Genomic DNA, 26,713 nt, shown 5'->3' on the forward strand with positions numbered 1-26,713 from the left:
GTCACAAGTTTTTACACTTTTATAAGCTTTGGCTGATCTACATATTGGGGCCAATTGTCACAGCCCCAGGCTATGAAGTCTCAGCCCCCTGGCTTGCCCATGTCCCTCACTGCTGTTTATGCTTTTTGGGTAACAGGTGTCCTTGATTCTCTAGCTGGGAAGGGATTGTTTTGTCTAACCACCCTGTGAAGAGAACTTACACCTACTACAAAGTTTCAGTTACACACCAAGCAGCAGAAAAATATAAAAGCTAAAACCCAAAGCATCATTTCTAGTAAACATTATCATCTGTGTTAATACTGTGCACATATAGAATATCTTGTACTGAAGCAAAGCTACCAGACATTTTCCTTAAATTTTAAGGTTTACCTATTTCATATTTATGAAGAAATTATGTATATATTTAAACTTCAGCAAAAGCCTGTCCTAAATATGCCTTTTCTAGCTATTTTTGTCCTTCAAAACACATTGAGAGATCATGGAGACAGGGAATACAATCTTCCTTTCTAGTATGCAAACTCATTTTAGCTTTCTGCTCACAGCAAAGCTACCTTCAGTTCTGAAGGCAAGCTGAATGCCCAGAGCTCATAACAAAGCTTGGGCAATATGTGCAGTGCCAGTTTGTCTAACAGATTTCTATGGATGCCTTTTATAAGGTTTAAAAAGAACAAACAGCTGTATCTAGCATCTCTATTTGTCACTGATGACACGTAAATTGAACAAGGACCTGAAGGAACTTGGGGCCACAGACAATATGGGGATAACTTACAGCTTCCCTCTAAAAAGGGAAGGATTTCCTACAGCCAATTCAGGGGCCTGCTGCTGTTGTAGGAGGGTGAAGGTCTGCCAAGCTGCAAAGGCACAGAGAGCAGGCAGACCATCAGAAAACCCAGCCAACATGTGACTGGAAGAACAAAACTTTACTAAATCCTCTAAAATTTGAGTAAGGTTCTTTCTTTAACTTAAAAATAATTGCTATTAGTATGTTTTCAAAGAGGGAGCTCTGTAACATGTAATAATTGTTCTTCAGAAGACCAGCCTACCACAATTGCTTCAACAAAACCCTCATAATTTCAGCCATTTTTCCCTTTAGACAAAAGATAATATGTATTCCTGTGCCATCAACAACCATTCTAGTAATATCCCTGCTGTGACCACTCCAGCCACACTGGCTTCTGCCTAAACTTAATTTCCATACTTCCATAACTACAGAGCCATTGTCTCAATTTTTCAAGTCACTTATCTGTCAAAGTCCTTTGATGGCCTGCTCTAATTAGAACACACACAAAAAATAGCTGTTTGACCCTTGACAACTTTGCAAGTATTTGCCTTTCGAAAACTATTAAGGTGACAGACAAGATAAACATGCAGCTTTTTTACCCACTGTGTCATAATCTAAATGAGACGTGCTGTTCAATTCAGGCATTGTTTTAAAGTGTGGGGTTTTTTAGTGCTTAGTGGAGTTGACACTCTTCAACATCTAACACTGTATCCAAGAAAGGTGAAAATCTAAATGCATCTCAATATTTACCAAAAAGACCAAGATTCATTCTTCATAGTAGAACTGAGATACAATATATACAATGCCTATCTTTATTGCAACACAAATAAAAATATTCTGTGAGATATATTTTTATAGAAATTATTATTCTAAGTAAATGCTGGAAATTGGCATCTCAAGATAGAATAATTTATGACAGAAAAATGAAGTATTCATTCTGTAAAGAATGGTAGACCCATGCAAGTGCTCAAAATAGCGGATAAGGATTTAATTTAAAACTTGGTATTCAAGAGAAAATCTAAACCTGATGTTGCTAATGAAAGAACACACTTCTCTGAGCAAAGCCATAATTTTGGGAGAGACACACCCTTTGTCACTTCCAATGGTTAGAAACAGATGAGTCTGCAAAACATTTATTGTAAATCACATTGAAACACGAGTAATTTTTAAGGGAAACTCTAGTGCAAAATCTATCCACCTCGTGGAGGCAGGACAAAATTCAGCAAGACCAATCCCTTCTTCAAACAGTCTATCACCTAAGTTTAGAAAGATCAAACACAACCAGAACTCTACACTCCATCTTCCTAGACAGTGTGTAATCATTTAAGAGAGATTAGAACAAACAAAACACCCCCTTACCAGATTACAGGTTGTCTTAATAACCTTGGCATGAGTGCATTACATCACACTTTCTAAAATGTTGGATTCAAGAAAACAGGATCTCCATGAGTGAAGAGTTTAAAAAAAAAACAAACAGACTGGTTCCCATCAGACACTTTTACTTGTTTTGCTCTTTGAAAAACCTTTTGCAGTTTTCCTTTGCTTTGTGAAAGAACCAAGCAATGACCTCCCCAGAGCACATGCTCCCAGCTCCAGCTGATACACAACCTCAAAAATTTACCCAGCAGAACCAGAAACAAGCTCAAAGTTCTGACCATAACCTGAAAGCCCACTTGCAGCTTGGCTCACTTTGAAAAGTTGTATTCCATGGATCAGCAAGTGGTCCCTATTGTCTCCTGGCTTATCATAACAGAAGAGTTAAAAGTTGTTTTTCAATGAGGACAAAACATGTAACTGCTACTCAGTGGGCAGAATGCTCAAGAAGTTCTCACTGTACCATAAGAATTCTGGGGAAGAAAAATTATTGAGTGAAATTAGTGAAAGTACTCCACCATATAAGTTTCTTAAAAATAACACCACAACCTGCAACAACTAGAAGAAAAAAAGAAAAGCTTTACCAGTCATAATTACATTTATTATTGTTTATTCTTGCTAAAGTACTATCAGCTTTTTCAAAACCAATGCTCTTTACTCTCAAGCAGATCACAAACGTGATCTTGATAGCAAATGAAATTAATCAGCTGAACAAATGCATGATTAATGTATGGTTTGTAATACCAGAAGGATCTAGTCCTTTAGCATCTAACATAATAAAATAAAGCTGAATGAGCTTTCTCACAATTCCATGTCCAAACTAGGACAGAATTTTTTTTCACTAAAGAAACAGTTCATCATAGCTAGCCAGCACATCTCATATAAAAACACATAATGGAAATGCAGAGGACTCATCATTCTCTTATATTTGTCCTCACACTCAGGGAAAGGAATTCACTCTGCCTGTGATCAGAAGAAATGGTCTATCTGAAGAGAAGTCTGCTGACACATTGACTCCCTTCATCTTTTGAACACTCTGACTGGAAAACTTTCTCAGTATAGCCAAGATCTTTTTTTCTGCATTTGGGTAAAAAAAAACAGTGAGACAAGTAACAGTTTTTGGAGTCTTTTTATTTGATGGTTTTTCTAGTTCTGTTCTAGAAACTGAAACTAGCCAGTGTTTAGCAGCAACTCAGAGGACTGTAAGAGTCACCTGCAAGATGCAATTCAGATTCCTTCCCACTTCTGTGTGGGAATATATAAAATGCTGAATATCCTTAACCCAGAGCTTTACACTTGCTATACATCTGTTTACAGCTTTAAGTCACCAGCTGAAAATGGTAATTATACCCTGCTCAAGGACATACAAGACAACCAATGAAAACTTCAGCAATCTCCAAAACTTCACACACTGCTTGACAGAGAAGTCTGGAAAAACAGAGGCATTTTACTTTGTTTTGATGTTGTAATTTAGCTGCTTGATGAGTGGAATTTACAGTTTCAGAACAGCTACCTTTCAAATTTCAGAAACACAGCATGAAGTGCTTTCAGTGGTATTTATTACAAAGAGACTACTAGTATCCTATTTGTGCTGTCTATAAACAAATTGTAAAAACACTTCAAAAGCATTAATCAGCTTAAAACCATTAATTTCTGCATACATGTTTCTACATAAGTTAAATCACATTAGGATAGCATACTTTCTAAAATATGGCTTGAGCTAATTTTAAAGATGGTTGGAAAAGTTTGGCCTACACTGATTAAAATCTATACTTAAATGAAAGGAAAATTTAACCACAAAAGCTGTGCTCATTTTAGAAAAACAAGCATATCACTGCCAAAGTGCTGTCCTAAGTTTAGATTGCTGTCTGACTAAAACATTATAATTATGAGAAACTGAAATGGATTTCTAAATGTTTCAAGATGAAACAGCCATTGGGTAATTTGCAAGATATGCAATTATCTTCTGAATTCAAAGACATAATGCTAATACTCAATCTGAACAAATGCAGGCTGTCTGTGTGAAGACTGAGGAAATCAGTATTAAACATCAATACCAACACTAGATAGGAGTAACCATAACGAAATCTAAGAGCAGAATTACCAAGTGATATGGAATTAATTACTTCAAGAATTTTCTTCCAGGAGAAAAAAAAAGTCTTGGCATCTCTCTCTGTTGCTTCTCTCTCTCCAAGAGCTGCTCAAGCTGAACAGAGGATCCTCAGGCCTTTTATTCCCATTAAAATTGCATCAGGAGGTATTTCACACAAGCTCTCATGTGTAGCAAGACAGCAACATTCTTACCTTCAAACACCAGAGAGAGTCTTCAAATAGATTTGAAGGGTCATAGAACATATGCTCTGTTATTTCACAATTAACATTCATATCTCATGGGATCATTATCATACTGACCAGGCAAAAGTTAAAAGGAAACAAAAATTAAACATAATCACATGCTCACCCCAGATCTGCTTGTCCATTTCATGTATAACCATTGTAAATTCCAGTTACTTTGAAACGTAAGTTAAACCTTGATCTGCAACAATTATTAACAGTTTGATGCAATTAGCAGGATTGCAAGAAATTCAAAGTAACTCCATTCTTGTTTCAAAATCACAATTGCATGTACTTGTCAGTACCTGCACTGTCTTTTATTGTCTTTGATTTAGGAAGAAAACTTAATGTCTTGGTCATGTTCTATTTCTAGGTCTCCTTTGAAGCCTGAGTGTTCAGTTATCTTTTGACTCTTCTAGCCTGCTGTTTCACTGATTTGGTGAAAGGAGTACAAAACAATCTGTCATTTATATATGAAAATGCACAGGAACTGTAAGCATGTCTGGGACACAGCAGTTCACAGGACCACCATCATTCAAACAGTAATTTTATAAAGGACCAGAGAAAATATTCTGCAAAAGTTAATTCTCTTTCTATCAGCAGTGTGAAGTGATCCACACAACTGCTTCATAGAGATTTGAGAGGCAGTCTCCATTTAGCCTTCATGGCACCACTGGAGTTGCCATCAAAGGAGAAGAGCAAATAGAGATCAATTTCTCTCTATGGTAAGTGATGCTGGATGCCTTAAAAATAATAAAACCATTGTAAGATCAATGAAAAAGCACCTGAGATCAAGAAATATCTTTCAGAAACACTGGAATGAAAGCAATACCTGCTCCCTTAATACCTAAAATAGCATTAACAGCAGGTTTTATACCAAAGAATGCCTGAAACAAGCTCCTTAAGAGTCAGGGGAGTTTTAGTATCACACATGCAACGTCTTGGAAAAGGTGAAAAAAAGCAGTTCTGTTCTCAAGGGGAAACTACCTTAAGTCTATTATCAGATTAAAGCCTAATTAATTTTCTCAAACTCATGAATGGATAGTGTGTGAACCTAGTGAAGCTACTAATTTTGCATTGGCAAGTATGGACTCTCACAGTTATTAACCCCTAAGCATCCAAGAACTCTAATGCAAACAAAAGTAATTTGGGAAATTAAATTAAAGGTCAAGTTCACAAGTAAACTAGCTCAGCTAAGAGAAAAAAAAATGGAAAATGAAGAGACATTTTGGGTATATTTGAAAAATTCTGCTAACATAGCTCCATCACATCTCACTGTGCCCTGCTACAGCAAAACCATGGACAATTCACAACCCAGAATTGTCTTTCAGGAGTAATTAACTTGTTAGGCCAAGGCAACAAATAGTAAAATCAAACTGTGAGCCTTTGTCCACAGTTGGCAGGGACCCATTCCAAAAATTCAACTCTCCAAAGGTTCCATCTCCCCCTCTCTTAGCCCTAAGTGCTGCCCAAGCACCACACACACGACACAAACAAGCCAGCTCTCCTCAGGCCAGTGCCAATAAAACATTTAAGCAGATTATGGAGCTCAGTGCCTCATGTCTGTGCGTTCCCAGCACCATGATGTGAATAAACAAGGCAACAACAAAGGGACAGCCTTGAACTGTTAAGACTGTAAGTGGAGAAAAGGAGAATGAAATAAGGAAAGAAGGACAGAGGAAAACACCAATTATTTGTAAATAATAATGAGGTAGAAGGAAAGCATAAATTGAGACAAAGACTCTGCACATGCCAAGAAGCTGGAAGAAGCAGCCAACAAAAGTAAAAAAAACATGTGTTTTGGCAAAGCAGAGTTAGGAGGAGTATGGTATAACAGCACATTGAAGGATGGGACAAGTGACAGGGAAGAAAACACATACATGAGACTGTCCAAACAAAAATTAAGGAAATTCTATGGGGAAAAGTCTTGGGAAGAATCTGGCAGAAAGCCATTTGAAGGACAAGAGGATTTGCACCTATGCCAGTTTAGATTAAGATTCTAAGAATTAAAAATCTGGCTTTATACTAAAAATAGCTGCTGAAGGAGTAGACTCTGCAGGAACTGATGAAACATGTGACAGCCTCCCACATGAGCAATTGGAGAAAGGGCTACTTGATCCAGGAAATCCTAACACCGATAAAACCCCAGGTGGGTGTGAAGATGACACCTCATTCCACTTCCAATCTTCTTTCCAGATTGCTTTTGTGAGGAGGGCAGGCAACTCCATGAAAGCAAAACTCATTGAGGCAGAGGAGCTGGACCATACCAGAATCAAGGTCTCCCTGCAGAATCTCAGTCTGGCTTCCACAGTAAGGTACAAAATTATCTTTCTTTCAAGATTCTGCCTGAGTACACATGGTGGACCACCCCCTGATGTCTAAATAAAGGTTTCTAAGTGACTTTGTTCTTTCAGCACAGAAACACTTTGGCAAGCAGTGAATGGAGAAAAAACCCTGGAAAGATGAGAAAGTTCCTTCACAGGCTTACACCCTCCTCACTCTTACCACATATTCCCTACACAAACTTTTCTTTTTTTCCCCTACAAAAACTTTTCTTTTTTTTTTTTAAATCAAAACTTTTCAGAAACTTGAGGTATACTTCTGATTTTCTGAATGACCAATTTGAGATTTGGTTACTCGAGGTACAATTTCACATTATGGTTGACCCACAGCTGGGTTAGATTAGTTCAGAAGAAGAAACAGCTTTCATTCAATATCAGAGCAAGCACTCACTGGAATAACTTCCATCCCCATAAAAGTGTTAGATCAACTGTCCCTGAAATCATCCAACCACTAAATCCACTACAAAGAGAGTAACAAGAACCCATGGCCAGCAGTGGAAAGGAGTGAGACCACACTCCAGCTGCAGCCCACACACTGACCAAACTATGAATCCACTCTGGTAAAGGGTACCTCGATTTGCTGAGGTACAGCTTCCACTGCAGCTTTGCATCCAGACTATTAGATAATACAGTAAAACACGATTGCAAAGTCAACCAACTCACTGTAGATTTCTGTGTTCAATTTAAGACACATTCTGGTTTCTTTAAAATCCTAGTTTCCCCATTTGCTACGTAAGAAACAGGATGGAGGGAGACCCATCTATTAATTTCTGTTTTACATTGGAGTAAATTCATGCTTGAGAAATGTTAAAATGTTACCATTCTATCTACAACTAAAAAGTTTAAGGGTCCAAAAATAGAATAAGTGAGATGTGGTGATGCTTTCAAGCAGTAAGTAAAATACCCTACCCACTTGCACAGTCCACTCCACGCACTAACAAAAGCAGAGATTAAAGAAGTCCAGTGACCACGAACGGCAATGAATGCACACAAGCACCGGTGTGGAGCCGCACGCCCAGTTTAACCCCGGTATTTATTTTTAAATTTTAACGTGCAGCTTCCCGCAGCCACAGGCACGTACTGAACAGCCCGGTTGTGCAAAGCTGGTTGCGGCACCCACCCCGCATTTACTGCACCGTTCAGGGCAGAGTTTAGCTCTGCCACAGGGCACATCCAGCCCAGACAGCGCCGCACACGCCAACACCAACGGGAAAGTGACAGCAGACACAATAGACAAGGAAAAACACCCGGTTCCAGCTGGGAAAAAGAAACTGACTAGCTTCTGTGTATGTACAAGTCAAAACAAGACACGCTGGTTTTTTCCCAAAAGGAAAGCTACTAAGGATGAGATTACTACAACAGGCCTCCGGCTATTTATTCCTTCAGGTGCAACACAGACAGCACTGAAAGCGAGGTTTCGGGTACCGTACACGTCTGGCACACACGCAACGCCTCCGCAGGCAAACTCAAGCGCTCTCCTCCATCGCCGCGGCTCCCGGCCCTCCTACAGCGCGGCCACCATGCCTGCGGAGAAACGGCGGGCGGTGAGACGCGGCGGGCGAGGCGCGGGGAGCTGCGGAGCCCCTCCGGGCCCGGCCCCGCTCACCTGGCACGGGGCAGCGCCGCGGCGGGAGGAGCTCAGGGACGAGCTCAGGGACGAGCTCAGGGACGAGCTCAGGGAGCCGCCGCGCCGCCGCCGCCGCCCGTGGGTGCCAGGGCCGCCGCCATGTTCCCGCGGCCTCTGACCCCGCGCGCTTCCGGTCACGGCGGTCACGCGTTGCCATGGCAGCGCTCCCTTAAAGGGACCGCGCGGAGCGGGGCCTGGGGGGGCATGGCCGCCTCCTGTGAGGGGACGGCGGGCGTGGGGGCAGAGCAAAACACGCCTCTGAATTCGGGGATTAGCGAAAAGGGACAGTGATTCACCCGCCCCGCAGCGCGGCACGGAGGGGAAAACCGTTCTGCTGCTTAGCTGCGGAATCTGGCATTTCCCACTAGGCAAAAACGGCCGCGGCATGATTTCCACTGCTGTGAGGAGATGGTTTCTCTGAACTTTCCCCGAAATGAGCTGTGTTTCCAGCTTTTATTGCACCGCCTTTGCTTTCTGTTGATGGGGTTAACCTCTTTATACTTTTTCCACATGTATGTTTTTATAAGGTAAACAAACCTGGTGAAACCCCCCAGTCCAAGAAGGGAAACTCCAGGAGGTTTTAAATAAAGTTTTATGTTTGTGTGAAACCAGAGTCCGTGCCCGGCTGACAAGAGCTGCTGGATGAGGACCAAAGCAACCTGGGCTCCCCTGATTCCACATCAATTCCATGTGCAAAGACAAACATGTCCCTCTGCAAAACTCCTGCAGAACCTGATCCTATCCCCACTCAGGGATATATCCCCCCATATATCCCCCTCTGGGATCCTTCTTTCCCACTGCAGCGAGTTTTGAGGACAACGTTGTCTCTTCTGATACACCTTCAATGATCCAGTGAGAATTTATTGCCTTAGAGAGCACCTCTGCAGATTTGAGAATTAGCCATCAATTTGGTCAATAGCTGAAATAAAAAAAAAAATAATGAATGGAGAGGGAATGAGCCTTTGAGGAATTTAATCCTGGAAGTCATCAAAATGTTGGAAATTCCACTGTTGTCACTTTTTGAGGGCTCTCATTTGTTCATTCAGCCTGGAGAAGTAGGAGCTAAGGGGGGATTTAGCTGTTGCCTACAACAGGTGGAAGGTAATTTAGAAAGTGGAGCCAGACTCTTCTCTGAGGTGCACAGCAAGCAGATGAGGGGAATTGGTCCCACATGTCAGCAGGAGAAATCCCAATTAGTTAATAGAAAGGAATTCTCCAAAATTAGAGCAGTCAAGCACTGGAATGGGTTTCCCAAATCCTTGTGCAATCTCAAACCCAGAATGGATAGGGTCATGTACAAAAGCATCAACAGCATCCCAAATCCTTCAAAATGCCTTAGCTGAAGAGATAAAGCCAGGTCCATGTTGGAGCCTCTGCCTCTTGTGTCAGGAGGCTTTTGTTGTGTGATTCACCTTAGCTGACTTGTGCTAACCAGGAAACAGCATTTAGTCAGGCTTAGTCACCAAGATTCCCTCCTCCAGGCAGCTCCAAAAAAGTGACCCATTCTGCCCCAAACTGGATGTCTAAAACAGCTCAGAACATGGGGAGCTGAAATGGCTCATTTTGAGATCACTCTGGCTGATGATCTGGTTAAAGTCAGGTGAAGTGAATCCTCACTAATGCCTCCTGAAAATAAGGACAAGAGCAAAGCAAACTGCTGAATTTTAAGTAGCAAAAATAAATAACTTAGCATGAAAGACATAGCATCAGCAGAATGTCCCCAAGGGTAACATGTGCCGTGGGCTGTCAGCCATAGACTTGTGGCCCGGCTCCTGGGCAGCCTCAAAACTTCAAATAGAAACAGGGCAGTGATGGCATCTGCAATAGCTGCAAAATTCCTGGTGCAACCCTGCAATGCTCAGGGGAAAGCTGTCTCCAAATTATTGTGCTGCTGTTGTCTAGGAAGGAGAGAGAAGTGGAATTGCAGTCATGTCTACGTGTGGCTTCTGGTATTTGTACCACAGGGCAGTCATGGATCTTTCATAAGTTTGATAAACTGGGCAAAAATGCATGTGGCTAATTGCCTCTTGGGTTGAAGCTCTCTGCATGGAAGAAATACATGCTAAAATGGGGTAATAAAATACTGAGAAAGATTTTGTAAATGGCTAAGTAAGGAGCTTTGGCACTCTGTGCACCAAAATGTAGACCAGAATCTTACTGCAACCCACTTCCAGGGTGACCTTGGATAAATCATCTCACTTTCCTATCAGTGTAGTAGGAATAATGACATTTTCTTCTTTCTGAGAGTGCTGTCAGGAGATGATAACCAAAGTCTGTAATTTGATTAGAAAATGTGAAACATTACACAACACTGCTTACAATGCCAACACCTCACTAGATAAACTTTCAGTTAAGATATTTTACTTAAAACTGTAAAGAAAATAAATCTGTAAGACAAACAATAATGAGTAATTTTGTTCCTGTTTTCCTAAAGAACCCCAGAGCAATTTTGTAGCATTTGGAGATAAATCTCTTCATCTATCAGATTGACATGCAGGCAGCTGAAGAAGGACATGACATCTTTTCAAACATTCACCATATCACTCTAGTAGAAAATACAAAGGCAAATTTAATTTTCAGTTGCAACTACACGGGCAAAATAGATAAGCACCTTGTGCTTTACACACATACACTGAAAGCTGAACTTGTGTGAAGTGAGTTAGTGTAGGCATTTTGTTAGAAAGCAAGAAGTCTGCTCAAGAAAAATACAGGCATTCATAATGCCCCTACAGTTTTTGTGAAAGTGGAAAGTACAATTTCTACAGCCAAAGACAACAGTGAGGGGAAGAAAAGAATGTTCAGTATTCAGCAAAAAGGAAGAATCCATCTGACTGGAAATGTATGTGCATTTCAGAAGGCTTTGTTAAAATAATATTAAGGTATTGGCTTTACGTCCACAAAAATAATGCTATTTGATGCCGAAGTCAAGCTTTCCACGTGTTTGAAATAAAACAATATAGGTTTAATATAGCCACAAAACAATTCCTGTGGGGAGAGCTAGAAGCAGCAAGGCCTGATTCCCAACAGATGTGCTCCCTGTGCCCCTCAGCCCATCCCCACTGCATTAATTTTGTCTCCTTCCCTCTGCATGGACAGCATCCCTGCAAAGCAAGAAGCAGTAGGTGTAGGTGGTCCAGCAAGTACCAGCTGCCAACAGAAACAATAATGTTTGCTCAGTCAGGACATGAATTTAGCTCTCACTCCTCTATCATAATATCTGTACTAATAGATCTTGTAAGAGCATGATTGTTTCTGAGAATTCTGCCTTTCTACCCTTCCATCAAATTTGAGCAAAATTCATGAAGGAGGTTCAAAAGCTCATGGTGAGGGACTTGCAGCCAGACTGAAAAGCAATGTGGCCACATAGGCAAAGTTCACATGAAATAAAACAGTTTGAAAAACTAAAAAGTTGTACACAGTCAAGGTAAAAAACCTCACAACAATTAAAGCTTTTTTGCAAGGGGGTGAAATTGAAAATTGTTGAGTCTTTCAGGTTGTGTTAGTACCTGAGAATTAGAAAGTGAAAACAGAAAATGATACAAGCTCCTATCTGTCCACTGACAGGACCTGGAAACATATGGCATGAAGAATATAAGATCTTCATGGGAATACAAGAGAAAGGAATTTTTTTATTATAGCTGGGGTTAGCTTTACAAAACATTTTTTGGCTTTATGTTCTGTAGTGGGACCCCTCCATTAATCTTGTGTTGGCACAGCTCAGCTGGATGACAAGTGGCATCATGGTGCTCATAACAAGTCTGCAAGATGGGACACAAAGAGGAGGGAAATAATTTGAAACCAGTGTTAGTAACGACAGCAGTATGCCTAAAACATTTTGGGTTTTAATCACTATTGCTTAGCTCTGTGTTTTATTTGCAGACTAAGTCCCCTTGGGGCCTGTATCTGAGCTGAGAGAATGATAGACCATGTGGCACTCAAAGGGAAAAAAAGATAAACAATATGGAAAATATCATTAGGCAGCCAGTCACGCCTCTCTATAACTGCCAAAGAACAGCAGAAAGATAACTCATGTTCTCCTGTTCCTTGGAAAAGCCTCAGTCACTTGAATAAAGAGACTTTCCAGGAGTTCTTGAGAAATGGCCTGGGCTGTGCTTGCATCAAATGGTTTTCAAATTGAGACTCACAAGCTACTTATGGATCTGCTGTTTACATGGCTATTTCCACTTCCTAAATCTCATCAGAATGTGTTAATTGCTTTCCTAATGGTCCTATACCATGCAAACAGTTGCAAAATTAGTCTCAGAGACGGTATCAAATGGCAAATTCAAGGAGTGGAAGAAGAGGAAGAGGAAAGGATTGCATGACAGATAGGGAAAGATGAGAAGGGGTCATCAAATGCCTGAGGTGGGAGGTCATGGGGTGCATTCCCTAAAGCCCTCTGCCCCAGAGAGCAGTGCAGATGTGATCCTCAGGGTCCCTAGTACCTTGACTCCAGGAACACTTCGGGATGGCTCTGCCCTCACCCCTGTGCTCTCCCCTAACAGCCCTGGTGTAGCCCATTTGCTGAAAATGCCATACTCCACATCTGATGCCTTGCGTTTTACCTGTCATATTTTCCAGATTCTGTACTGCATTGGTGTGTCACTCTGTGTGAACTTCAAATAAAGTGTTAGCAAGTTCTATTCACAATAGAACAATATAACTAACAAAACAATCCTTTTCCAGCCTGAGAACCAAGGACACCATTGCAGCCTCAGGCCCAAAATGTATAAACAACTGCAAATTGAGGAAACCAATCTGGGAGGATAGGATTTCATAACCTGGAGCTGTAACTGGACAATTTACCCTAATATGCAAATGGACCAAAACTTATAAAAGTGTGAGAACTCGTGACTCGGGGTTCATCTTGGGTGGAGCCACAGCTGGGCTCTTGTACTGCTGTCTTGGTTTGCAATACAGAATGTGGCCAGAAATGTGTATTCTGTCACCATCTGTTGAAGCTGGATGGGGCAGTGATTTCTTATCTCTGTGGCACATACTATCTGCTAATGGGCCATCTTTAAAACCAGCTGGGGCAATCATCTTTATCTTTCCACAGCCCATCCTCTCTGCAGGAAGATATCATCTGCTGCTGGCCCATTCAGTCCCACTGTGTGACTGATAAAATTACATCATCCCACTGGGAGATGCTCCAGCCAGGGGGAGCAGCCAAGCCTTTCCTACCTAGATAAAAAATGAGATTTTGGACAGCAAGTTACCTTCTTTCCACTGGATTCCAGAGTAAAGCTGGACCCTTCTACATTATCCCTGGACCTTCAGAGGAAAACTGCACCTTCTACAGGAGCACTGCTCCAGCTGAACCACATCTGTCACTGCAAGAGGATGCAGCCACCATTGAATGGGACTGCTACCAACACCCTGACTGACTGACAGGGTGTCAGGCTGTATTCTGACTCTTGTCTGTGTTTTTGGGATTGTTCTTTGTAATACTGTATTTCTATTTTAATTTTTCCTAGTAAAGAACTGTTATTCCTATTCCTATTTGCCTGAGAGTTCCTTAATTTCAAAATTATAATAATTTGGAGGAAGGGGGTTTACATTCTCCATTTCAAAGAGAAGCTTTTGCCTTTATTGGCAGACACCTGTCCTTCAAACCAGGACAACTACCCAAGATGTATCCTTTGAAGGCCTTTTTAATAAATACCTACTTTATTCCTTTAACACTGTCTAGCTTCTGTCCTAGGTAGCCTCACAAGGCATCACGTCCACCTGGGTTTTTCCTCTCTCCTGGGTTTTCTAAGCAAATTTCACTGCCTGTGAGAAGAGCTAAGTTACTTGATGTCTGGATAATTCACCATCTTACCTCTGTTTACCTACTTTTCTGGAGGGTTTGAGATAACGATATGTCAAGCCCACATAAGGATTTTCACCTCTCCATCTGCTTGCAAAGAAAATCAGATATCTGAGCCCACATACCCTCCTAGGTGTGGAAATTTGCTAACTGTTCATAACATGCCTAAGCTGCACTTGTTAATTTTTCTTCCAGAAACAGCAGAAGTAGAGAAGGGGCCTTGACTCAAAGGGTATCAGCACAGCAGTGAATAGAGATTACCATCACCAAATCAAAACAGGGGAGGCAGTGACAGCATGGAAAGCTTGCACTGATTTAAGCTGGTATAATATTTCTGGTGCCTGCAAGGTAGGTGTATATGTCTGGAGACAGACTAAACTCGTTCCTATGCACAGTTCCATGAACAGCAAACAATAAAGGCCACTGTTTACTGCCCTACAAATATAGTAACTGGCACAGGTGATATAATGGATTTAGCTGATTTGGGAAACATTAGGAGTTTAAATGTTTTTACTATCAAATTCAAAAGACATCTGTGGTACAACCATAAAAGGTGGTTCAATAAATTACAGGGATTTTTAAACTCTCCAAAGCTGAAGAGAAGATGGAATTGATTCAGAAATGTTTATTTGATTTAGTTGCTGTTTGGTTCACAGGAGAGACTCCCCACAGGGGCAATAAAACCCAAGGCTGCCTTTTTTTATAGTGCAGAGATTTTACAGTGCAGTCCTCTCCAGTCTGTTTAAACATGCCCCTCTCTTGCTTCAAATACTAAGAAATTCCATTCATCACAACTCAGAAATTTCAGGGATGGAAATGATCTATTAAGCCCTATGATCCATCTCCTGAAAAATGCAGGATTTCTCCCTATAGTGCATTTGTATTTTTAATGTTTTGTCCATCCAGTTTATAAGGTCACATAAGTAAAGTGTACATTTCATTACATTTCATGTTTATATCAACAAATAATATATGGTTGCTTAATTTCAGTGTGATTGGTCTTATGGATGTACCAGGGAAAGGAAGCAAGCAGTAGCCAGCATAAATGGCAGATGCCAGAATCAGGAGGGGTTGTTTTGTTGTTAAATGTGATCAGTGCTGTGCACAGTGGGCTTTCAACTATTCCTCTCTGGAGAATGGTCATTCTAATGTCAGTCATTAGCAATTTGCTGCTGGTTACTTGGGAACAGCATGTTTTCTACAAATTGCTTCTATTAGTCACCAGTTCTTGTCCAAATAATTGACTATGAGAGAGAGCCTGTGTGAGATGGGCCTTAGCAGGGTGACAGAGTGTAGGGACACATTGTTATAAGGCACACACTTTACATTTTCTGAATGCCAAAAATTAGTGGAATGGGCTCAGATCTGTTTTCTGCTGGGGTCAGGCTGCACCACCAAAGTCCAATGGAGGCCTTTCAAAAGCCAAGGCTAAGGCACATGAGGTCAGTATCTGGCAGTAATGCATCACATTTGCTTGTCTCTGAAATGCAGTCACCTCTGGCATGAAACCTGGCAGCTGTTTCACATAAAATGGTCAGGATGTGGACCAATATCCTTCTGGAAAGGAGGAAGAGAAAGAGGAAGAAGAGCATGGAAGAGTCTCACTAGTTTGCACCCTTCATATTCCTGTCATCTCCCCCTTTAGTGAAAGCTCTTCTACACAGTGTTGTTAATTCAAGTACCTGCTCTTTTGACAGCCTTTTATCTCATTGAAAACAAGCATTTTGGCATGACAGAAAATACAAGGAACAAAAAAATTTAACTTACCTACTAAAAAGAAAAATGCTGTGGAAAACAAAGCAGGTCACAGTAGCACATCAAGAGTCAGCTATGTCATTCTCATCAGAAGCTCCATTCCTCTCACCACACCATCTGAATACAATCTGCTTTAGGTTATTGCTGGACTGCTCTTCTGGTCCTGCTATCTTGCTTTGTGAAGGCTGCACCTGAGAGACTACGAGGCTAAGAGGTTACAAATGCCCTTCCAATAAAACTCATGTCATAGTTATAAGGAAGTGTCAAATATTAACGTTGATAGAGTACTTCTGAGATGCCAGAAAAAGGGGTTTTGAGTTCATGCAGGTAATTCTGAAGTCTCTGAAAATATATCTTGTGACCCTAATGCAGGTGACAGAGGTGCAGAGAGAGGAGCAGCAGAACCTTTGAATCCAAAGCTGCCAACCTCTGGACTGAGGTAGAGGGAACTTTGGGGAACTAGCTCCCCAAAGTCTGGGTAGGAGCCAAGGAGGGTACTGGGAAAGCAGATCTTAATTATTGCTGTCATGGGATAAGGTAGCAGCAGTAGGACAATGGATGGGGTCAGAGAGGGGATAGAGGAGCTGGCCTTACATAAGCCATTTCTCAAAGTTACACAACAGAGTAAAGTAATAACACTAATGCACTTCTATAATGCATTCCTACAGAGATTTAAAATGCTTTGAAAAGATAAGTAAATATTATATCATAAGGTGGCAGATGGAGAAACCAGAGCAATGAGGAAATTAGTAGCTTCCTTGTAACTGTAGGGAGGGACAGAGTTGTGGTAGGGAGCAAGAGAAAGGTCTCTGGAGCCCTCTGAGCACTTGGGCAGTCTTCCAAATGCCTAGGTGTGCTGGACAGGACGAAAACAGGTAAGTTAAGAAGAAATTTTAGCTAAATCAGGAAACAAATCAGAAACAAGAAACACATTTTTCAAGCTGGAAAAAGTTATTTGGTGAAAACAACAGAGAAACATTTTGGGTTCTGAGGATTTTATTACCTTTTCTAGTGTGAGCCAAAGGATTCTATCCAAGTTTCCAAAGATTATTCCTCACAGGAAAAGCAAAGCTGTTATAAAGGACATAGCAATGGCACAGTAAAAACAACAACAATAATGAAAAGATGTCTTTTGTTTAATCACCTGGATAGATCCCACATGATGCAAAAACATGTGGGATAACAAGCTCCAAGAGACTCCTCACAGCTATGGGGGCTTGTCAGGCCAAAGCAGCAGAGTGAGCCAGAATGAGGTGCAGGTGAGGGGTGAGGAAGAGCAGTGCTCCCAGGAACACAGATCTGCTGGGATCTTTGTGGTATTTCTCTTTGTCATCAGTGCCAGTGACCCTTAGGAGTTGTCAGCTCTCCCAAAAAATTTACTCAAACCACTCACTGATTTCCCACTGACAACAGACTTTCCACCCCTCCTTACTACCTCCCAGGGCTGGACAAGTCCCTTTGTGGTTACTGTGGGGGGATTAACAACCTCGGGAGCAAGCACTGGATGCAGAGGGACCTCCATCCTGCAGAGAATGTGATCTGTGCCTTTGAGCATGTCTGTCCCATGCAATAAGGAGTGATGAGGTCGCCCTGCTCATCCCTGACCATGAATTGCTGTGTGCTGAGGACATCCCCTGACTGCTGCTTTGCTGGTCATACAGCTCTCAGTCCATTCCTGCTGTTCTGCCTCCACTCATGGGTGCAGCTGCACTCTTTCTCCCAGGACAGGCAGCTCCTGTGCCCTGTGTCCTCTCTCCTGCCTGTGACACTGCTGTGGGCAGGATAGATCTTCCAGGAGACATTTTAGATGCAAGACAGAAATTGAGCCTTCACCAAAACACTCAGCTCTCACCCCTCCTGGACTGAGAGGAGGGCTCAGCCATGCAGCCAGAGGTAACGCTGTCCAGATCTGTAGGACCACTCCTGTGTTTTCCATGTTAGTTCAGCTTTTAGGGACTTATGGAAAAATATATGTCCTGTCATATGAAATGCAGTAACTAATAAATAATGATCTGCATTTCTGCACCATTTAGCAACTGCTCACAACTGCAGTATTGTAACAGGTCAGTGAGCAGCCAGGTGTTGTCCCCATTTGTGGTTGGGGAGACCTGGAGCACAGACCATGGCTGAAGATCACTTTCTTTTCCAGAGGGGGTGGTGCATGGCCTCCTTCCCTGGACATAGTCAATGCCCTGTTATGGACAATTCTGCTGCCAGGAAGAGCTGTAATCTCCCCTGGGTTGGGAAATGGCACAACAGGCACGTGTCCAGGTCACACTCACTGGCTCACTCACCCAGCAGGTTTATCTGCGGCTCTGGAGGGGAGCAAGGTAGTAAAGTGCCAGCCCTCTCTGCTGGAAAGTCTGTACCTGTGGCTGCCAGGAAGATTTTGGCCATGGTTACATGAAATCCAGTGCTGTTTGGTCAGTCTGAAGCTGACACTCTCCTCTGCTCTGGCTCATCTGGACAGGATCCAGCATTCTGGGTGAAAGTGAACACAGCAGCTGAAGCTGGCACAGAGGAGACTGAGCCGGCTTCAGAAAAAGCATGTAGCTTTCCAAATGTCTTGCAGTCCAAAGCAAAACCAGCAGTTCTGACATGCTGTGAGCAATAAACAATGAGCTTTGTCAGCATGTCTAGAGGAAATGATAATTCCCGGAGTGTGAATGATGAAATGTTAACCAAGATGGAGGCTTTGGATAGCATTGTGGTCAGGAAAGCATATGTGCATCAGTGTGGAAGAGCTGACACTAACCCAAAGAGCCCTAAGTAAGATATAAAGACCTTCCAGGTCTCTCAACTTACTGCCCAGTGGTATTTTCTCCTGTTCCCTGTGTGAAGCATTACTTGTGCTTGAAAGGGAGATTTGCAGTGCTGTAACCAGCACCTGAATCTGCCCCTCTGGCTGCACAGCCCTGGCTCTCGATCACCCACAGCTCAGGGCTGTCGTCAGCCCTCTGAGACACACAGGGCTTGGTGCAGAGTAATTTACTGTTGTACCTGCATTATGAGATTGGCTGTCCCTCTTTTCTCTTCCTTGAATTAAGAGGCAGCTCACTTCAGTGTAATCGAAAACCTAATGAATCAGGGGGAGTGCTTTTAAGGTTACAGTGACCTTGACAGAGATCTGCTAGCCCTGTGCTTAAATATTTTTCAAACCTGTTGCATGCTTTGAGGCCAAAAAGACTCAGAATGGATTTTTCCCTTTTGCTTGGAAAATGTTAAAACTGTTCTCTGCAAACCATGTGAAATGTTTCCAGTCACTCCACCAATGCACAGTATTGACATGCATATATTAGCAGAAAACAAGAATGGGTACAGTCAGAGAAAATTATGGAAGTATTCATAGTAATAATATTAATTTCACAATGTCATCGCTTTAGGAGCCTGTTGCAATAAATAACCTTGAGAGTTATCTTAGTGTGTGTGACACAGGACGTATGTGCAGTTAAGTTCAGATTGCACAATAACTTTTTCCTGATGTGCCCTATGAAACGTGGAACCTTGATCTCACTCATCAGTCACTCATGCTGGGGTTGTTTTAAGAAAAATGACATTCAGGACCATTTTTCAATGCTGGAGGGGAAAAAAAGAAAGACTCAGCGTTCTGCTATGGCTAGTGTTACCCTCAGGCATTTCTGGCATGTTTCCGTTGTAAGTTCATTTTACATGTGGCCAGGAAGTAAAACATCTTGTTGCATCTTGAAAAAAAACTACCATATTTCTTTCCTGTTGCTCATTTCCAATCTACAGAAGCATCTGGTGGGAGCATGTCAGAAGATCTGTCACTAAATGTAAGAATTTCAGCTCCCAGTGCACTTTAATCCCTGAGTCTCAATTAAAAGAACAAGGTCAAATCGTATTTTACTTTTTTAACTGTGACTTTTTTGTTGTTTTTCTACTAAATACTGTTTTCACCATTGTCACAGCTGAGCAATTTGGTTTTGGATGGAGATAAAATTAACACTGTTGCTTTCCAGGAAAATTCCAGAACCTTAAGTTTCCACCAAAGCCTGGCCCATGTATCCAAGTTTTGAGACACCCTTAGCAAAAATATTATGCAGGGAGAAGTGATAAAAGGCAAAATACTCCAGTTTGTGTGAGTGGTACTGCAGGCCTTGAGATGATGCCTGGCATTTGCCAGAGGAGTACAGATTTGTTGAAAAATATGAAGGCTCATCCTTAGTGTCATAAATATGGACTCTCTCCCACCTCTCCTTCCTGTCTATTCGTCCCTCTCGAGACCAAGCCAACATCTGCACTGCCATTCCCACCACTCTCACAATGGCAACCCAAAATTGTGCCTGTTGATTGTTAGGAGGAAGGTAAAGAGCCATTTGCACAGTATAGAAATTGCTTTCATTGCTCCAAGTTCCAAGAATCATAGCCTTGTGCACTTTCTACTGGCACAGTGCCTGTCCACTCCCTGCCCATGAGCATGGACCTGGAGCTCTGTGGTGACAGAGCTGGATCATTTCTGCCATGCTCTTCTCCCATGACCTGCCTGTTTCTGTCCCCATACCTTACCTCCCATGAGGGCCACTGTCTCCTGGTTAATCTGGGAACTGAGTTGTGAATAAGACAGGTTGCATTTCCCAGTGGTCAGACTGGTTGCCCTGTCGTAAGCCTCACGCTTATAATAGAAGCAGGAAAATTTGAGAAAACACATCTGATGTAATTAGTGTAACCTTTCTGCCAGGTGGTTAACAGCAGAGAAAAATGTTTGGATTTAATATACCCATGGCCCCTCGTGATAAAGGACTAAATTCCAATCTCCACTTAGAAACCTGAGAAAATTAAACATACCCTCCCTGGGAGCTCTTAAAGAGATGGATTTCCACCACTCACTTGCATTCCCAGATCTTTATTAGGCAAGAGGGAGCACAGTCATAAAGCCAGGCAAAGCCAGCAATGGCAATATATATCCAGATAATGAGCAAAAGAACCCACTTTTTCAAATCTGTTGGCAGAGGTCCACCTCCCTTCCCCCTGCCTAGTGAAAAGGTTCCCCAAAAAGAGCTCCATGGCTCCAGCACCTCAGCCAGGGTCAGGAGCAGAGAGGGGTCCTATCCAAGGAGCAATGGAGGACCGCAGCTGCCTCTGCTATGGACAGAAGATCTCTCAGCTGCCTGCCCAGCCACCCAAGGACCTAGTGAGAACACACACTGGTACCACTCAGGCTGAATCAGGCCACAGAGTGGCACAGAGTTGCAAGGCAGGAGTTCAGGCAGCAGAGTGCAATACACTCATGCCCTCCAGTTTTCATCAAACTGGTGATGGAGGACAGTGTACCCACACTTGTACCTCCTTGTGGAGCCTACAGGCAGAAGTGGAGAAATAAACACTATTCCAGCCCCTTTTATGGCATGTCATGAAAGCAATCCAGGTGTGCAAAGGGCAGACCACTTTCCCATGCAACTGTGATGCTCTTTCCTCCAAGGCACTATCATAAAAGTCAGTTTTTAATTTCAGTGTGTCCTAAGCACAAGGGTCCTTAAGGCTTCTGAGTCTCAGATGGCTGGAAAGGAAACACTGTGTTTTCCAAAACTGTTTTATCTTCTCAGCTTTGCTTTACTGGGAGGTTTACTGGCCAGTTTGGAGGTGGTCACCTCACCTCTCCTATCTGTTGGGTTGCTGTAACCTGCTTTGCCCAGAACTTATAATTTCAAACTGTTTGGAGGCTGCTGCTTCATGCTAACTATGTTGTGCCCCAGGGCAGTATTTACCATGAGAGAGATTTCTACATTGGTGCCATAATTTACAGCTGCTTATGAATGATTTGGGGCTGAAGTTGTAATTGCTGATCTTCAGCCTGAAAGTCCTAGAGGATTTAATGTGTTTAGCCTGTATTAGGAGACTGACAGCTTTCTAATTACAGAGTCTATTACTCTCCCACTCTGTTTTACTGGGTCTATTTGGAGTTTACTGAAATATCCATGGGCTGGCTACTGATTCAGTGAGGTCTAGGATGGATTCTTCGCCACGTTTAGCTAAAGCTAAATTCAAAACTAAGCATCACTCCAAGAGCTGGAGCTGTGGAGTTAGAAATTATTGGGAAGGTGCAAGTGGAAAGTCCCAAGTGTGGGGGATTTGCATGTTTTCCAGGTTTTGCATATTTCAACCTTTTGTTTGGTTAATTTGTATGTTACATCCATTCTAAACCTAGAAACATAGAGTGAGAATAATCCCTTTGAGACCCTTTCAACCTGCCTTTCCTGGAAGAAAAGGAAGGTGCTTTCTCCTTTCATGCAATCCCTCATTGCAAAAACACATAGCTTTGAATGCAGAGCAAGAAACAGCAGGAGTCAGAAGTAAAGGAGTAGACTTACATGGAAAAGATAGAGATAGTCCAAGCAGAAGCAAAGAGACAACATGAATTGTCCGTGGACATTTATCCAAGAAGATTTGTTCATCTCTGCCTCCATCAAACAGGGATGGTGCCCAGGAGAAGCTGTGTTGACTGGTCACTGTCACAGTGGAGCAGTGAAGAGGATTTTTGGTGTTTGGATAACATCTCTGTTCTCTTGGCTAGCCAAACACATCATGTGACAGAGACACAGGTAAGACAATCTGCCTGGGCAGCTTCAGTAAGGAGCAGAACTCATTTTCTCACCCATATTCATGCGTTTCATTTTAGTTCTCTTCTCTCTTCTTTTTTTCCACTCCTTTCCCTCCCCTCCTCTTTTTTGTTCCAGAAGGCACCCATCCAAGTGGCCCCGCGAGCTGCCTGTGCTGCAGAGCCGTTTTCCTGCAGAACAGCCATCAGCTGGCAGCAGCTGGTGGGGGAACTTGGCAGCAGGAGCTGTCCTCTCTGCCGTGGGGCTTGCACAGTGCCATGGGAACTCCTGGAACGGATGGGAATGATGTGAAGAGATATTCCTGGGGCCATTACACAGAGCTGGAAGAGGCTGGATTGCAGCTCTCCTATTAATGTCTTTCATTCATCTCCAGCTAAGTCAACAGTTGAAAGCAATTTTAAGCACTTGGATCATACAGAATATATAAATACCTGTGTTCTGTCTAGCTGTAACAATCCAGTGATAAGTATGACTCCCTGGTGAGTGAACAGGATATCACAGGCTTATTTTGTCTTCCAAATGGGTCAGAGTTGAATCTTTTACTGGATTTCCACATTCATTTTCTTGTAACAGGTTAGATTTTCACTTGGAGAAGGCATTTTTATAGTTCTCAGGTTCATGATCATAACAGAAATGCCTCCAGATATTCTGAAGAAAATTAAAACAATTTTTTTATAACCTGCAATTTCGTTCTACATTCTAACAAACTCCTTCATTTTTATATGTATCAATAGAGTTCAGGTTTACGTATTCCAAATATATATAGATCCAGTAACTTTGAATCAATATGTATCCTTCCATGACTACTTTAAGAAGTATTAAATTCATTAACCTTTGTAGGCAACAATGACCTTTCCTGTGGTATCCTTGTTTTTCACCATTACCTGAACTAATGAAGTTACACCCATTTCTTCAGCTATATGATTTTCAAAAACACTATTGGCTTTGTTAGAAATTATAATAATGGTTCTAATATCTTAAAAGAAGAACCATTTAGCATGTCTTTAAAATGGTGCAGTTAGAGCATTTCTAAAAATTTCAACAGCCATTTACAATTGCTGAAAATTTCACCTGACAGCCAGTTGAAATTATGGAAAGTACCAAAGTGAGCTCAAGAATCAGATTGTTTTGACTAGTGTGGGTATTTCTCTAGGCTGTAAAAATAAGGCAGTGGGATAAAACAAATTCTGATCTTAGCATTAGACTTCCAGGCAGGCTGTAATAAGTGTGCTGTGCTTTGCAGTGTGCTTTGGCACTTGTACTCCATGTGCAATGTATATATCTATAGATACACACATGCTGCTCAGTTTTCTTCACTTGCATGTTCAGCTGAGCCAAAAGTCATGCATGCAAATACACATTCATGTGCCTACACACAGAGATAAATCCAGCTCTGTACATGCACATGCAATAAATGCAGAATTTGTGCTTGTATCATAGCTGCTGCCTTGCAATCCGAGATCTCAACGTATTTTGAAGTAATTTAAATACCTTGTCCCTTCTTCACACATTTCACTCAGTTCTGTGCTTCTCTTTGTCCACACTAGATAGGTAACAACTCAGCCTCTTGTCACAGTTGCAAAGCATATTTATCTATTTATTAGTATCCTGATGAAGTGAGCTGATTCCCCCAGGTCCTGGAAGGTTAGCAGTGCTAGTTAGGAGCACATTATCACCCTAAACCATGTACTCATCATCAGAGCTGGTTATCTCTCCAACTTCTCTTTTTCACCACGCGCTCCTCTTTTAGATTTTCATATCCTGCTGATCATCCTGAAACAGAAGGAGAGACATCTGAAACATCCTCAGCTCTGAAAATGGTTTGTTCAGAGCTGCCCAGGATTCAGCCTGATTTTGTTAGAGGGAACACGAGCGTGGTGATTGCCAGCTGTGTGAATCCTAAGGGAGGACCACAGGACTCCTGTTAGACACTGGAGCCAGGCACAAAGCTACCAGTGTCCCAGGCCTGCTCTGAACATCACAGAAAGACTAATAAAGTTTTAAATTAAAAAAAGAAATTCCATCAAGGTTAATATTTCAAAAGCTACAGTCTGGGTACCTTCTTCCTTGGTATTAATTATGAAGACTGTAATCCATAAGCAAAATATGAGTGAGATGTAAGCTTGCTGCCCTTGTCTTTAATGTTTTGCTTGCTAACAGGGCATCTAATCCACCATAAGCAGGAATTCATCAAACCTCAGGGGCTACCTAAAGCACACAATCCCTCTAAATGAGCAGTAATCTCCTCCATGGAATCTTCCATCTCATGAACTAGTAAGTGATGTGAGAGGCTCATTTGCTCCGAGATCTCCAGGCAGTGGAGGGGATGACTCCATACCCAGCTCCAGGCACAGCAGAGCACTGGGACAAGTGTGGACAATGAGGTAAATTCCTGGCACTTTTGTGGGAAGGAGCACTTCTTCCTTGGCACACAAATGCTCTGCCAAAATTTGTGAGCATAGACACTGGACTGAAAAGATCCCACTAGTGGTTTCAAGCAGTGAGATCAATAATCATTTCCACACTCAGCTCTTTTACATAACGCTTCCCTCCCTGCTCCCTGTAGGATAAGCAGTGGGACTCAAGGCTGACATTTTGCAGATGCTGGGAGTGCAGGCAGTTCCAGCAGTGGCAGCAAGAGGAGAAGAAGGCAGCATGGGGGAGAGGCACAGGCAACTAAAATTCATTACTTGGAGAGGTCGCGAGGGTCAGTGACAGTGGCGCTGAATGGATTTTTCCAGCCGTTTTGAGATGAGATTTGCACTCTGTAATCTGAATGCTTTTATCTATTTCTGAAAATAGACAGGAATTTTTTCCACAGGCTGCTCCAATCTGGCCGTGGAGATGCAGGGAAGGATTACAGGGATAAATTCAGGTTTTGTTAAGCAAGCATAGCTTTTCCAAACCAAACATAGACAGCATTCTCACAGCACAAACATGTGTACAAGAGCTCTCTTGTCGGAAGGACACGTCCCCTTGTGCAAGAGATGAAAGTGCGAGGTGCCGTGCACAGCCCTGGAGCCCTTAACTCCTGTTTTGTATTCTGTTTGCCTCTCCAAGCCAGCTGTGCAGGTCTCTCCAAAGCTGTAGAGAATGATCTAGATTTGTTTCCCCTGCTGAACCGACAAGTACTAGTTTATTCAGTGATTATTTTCAGTTTCACTCACATTTTGCTACAGTTGAGTTTCCTCTCTTGCTTAGTCATGTCCTCTTCTGGCAGCGGTTTCTCTGAAAAGAGAGCTGATTCTAGAAATTAGCCAGGACAGAAACTGTCAAGTAGTGTATTACAGCACTTTCAGGGATGAGGAATTGATAAGAAGCCAGCTTTATTTACTAACTTTTTCTATTCAGAATAGAAAATATGATTCTAGGGCTTGGTTTTAGCGTCACTCAAGTGTTCTCAGCTAGAATCTAAAGAATGTGCTTAGGTGTGGATATACTGTTGTCTTGGGGCAAAATAGCGTGGGATAGCAGGACCTGCAGTTGCACAGCATCATCCACCGTGTTCACAAGGTTTTCCCACTTTCCTGGTGTCCCTCAGTGCCCCATCTGCAAGCAGCACACCTGCTCAGACTCCAGTCACACAGTCACTTTCCTGCCCAACTCCTTCCAAGCACTAGCAATCTCTTACCTGCACTTTAGCACCCCCAAGTTAAGTACAAGACAGGTGCTACGAAGCACAGATACACCATTTGTGGGTGGGAAGAGCTGGGTACTGAGCTAACCCTGCTCTGTAACCCTGCTCTCTCAGGCTGCAGGTTGGGGACATGCCATTGATAGTGCCCAAATGTCTGCAGTAGCAGGTGCTGGGCCAGCAGATCAGCAGCTTTCCTTACTGTCCTGCCAGGAGGTGGCTCTGCCTAGCCATGCCCAGATGGCCCAGAGAGCTGCAAAGTAAACACTCAGGAGCAGTAACTCTTGGGAAAAGTGAGGGAAAAAAGAAGGAGATTCTATTAGGCACCACAGCCATTGGTGGTAGTAAAACCTTTGAGGTGGGGGGTGTGGATCTGCATGGAAAACAGGACACATGGCCAGGGCCACAGCAGGGAATGCAAGGGCTGGAAAACCATGCCAAGAGCTGAGCTGCTGAGGCATCTTGACAGCTCTGAA

At 42.5% G+C, this 26,713-nt stretch overlaps 1 protein-coding gene across 2 annotated transcripts in view; it reads right to left on the reverse strand.

Moving 5' to 3' along the window:
• The window catches only part of LCLAT1 (lysocardiolipin acyltransferase 1), a 109,763-nt gene extending 101,302 nt beyond the window's left edge, over positions 1 to 8,461 (reverse strand). Inside the window, exons 1-2 of one of the 2 annotated variants that reach the window (XM_079298634.1) lie at positions 8,438 to 8,461; positions 8,262 to 8,355 (exon numbers count right to left, since the gene is read on the reverse strand). The gene's annotated coding sequence lies outside the window, so the exon portion shown is untranslated. Of the gene's footprint in view, positions 1 to 8,256; positions 8,356 to 8,437 lie in introns of both variants that reach the window. The other variant, XM_079298635.1, reaches the window with a different exon arrangement.
• Between the last annotated feature and the right edge of the window lie 18,252 nt (positions 8,462 to 26,713).

The sequence above is a fragment of the Erithacus rubecula genome, assembly GCF_903797595.1.
Source record: "Erithacus rubecula genome assembly, chromosome: 2".
In the NCBI taxonomy this organism is placed as follows: Eukaryota; Metazoa; Chordata; class Aves; order Passeriformes; family Muscicapidae; genus Erithacus; species Erithacus rubecula.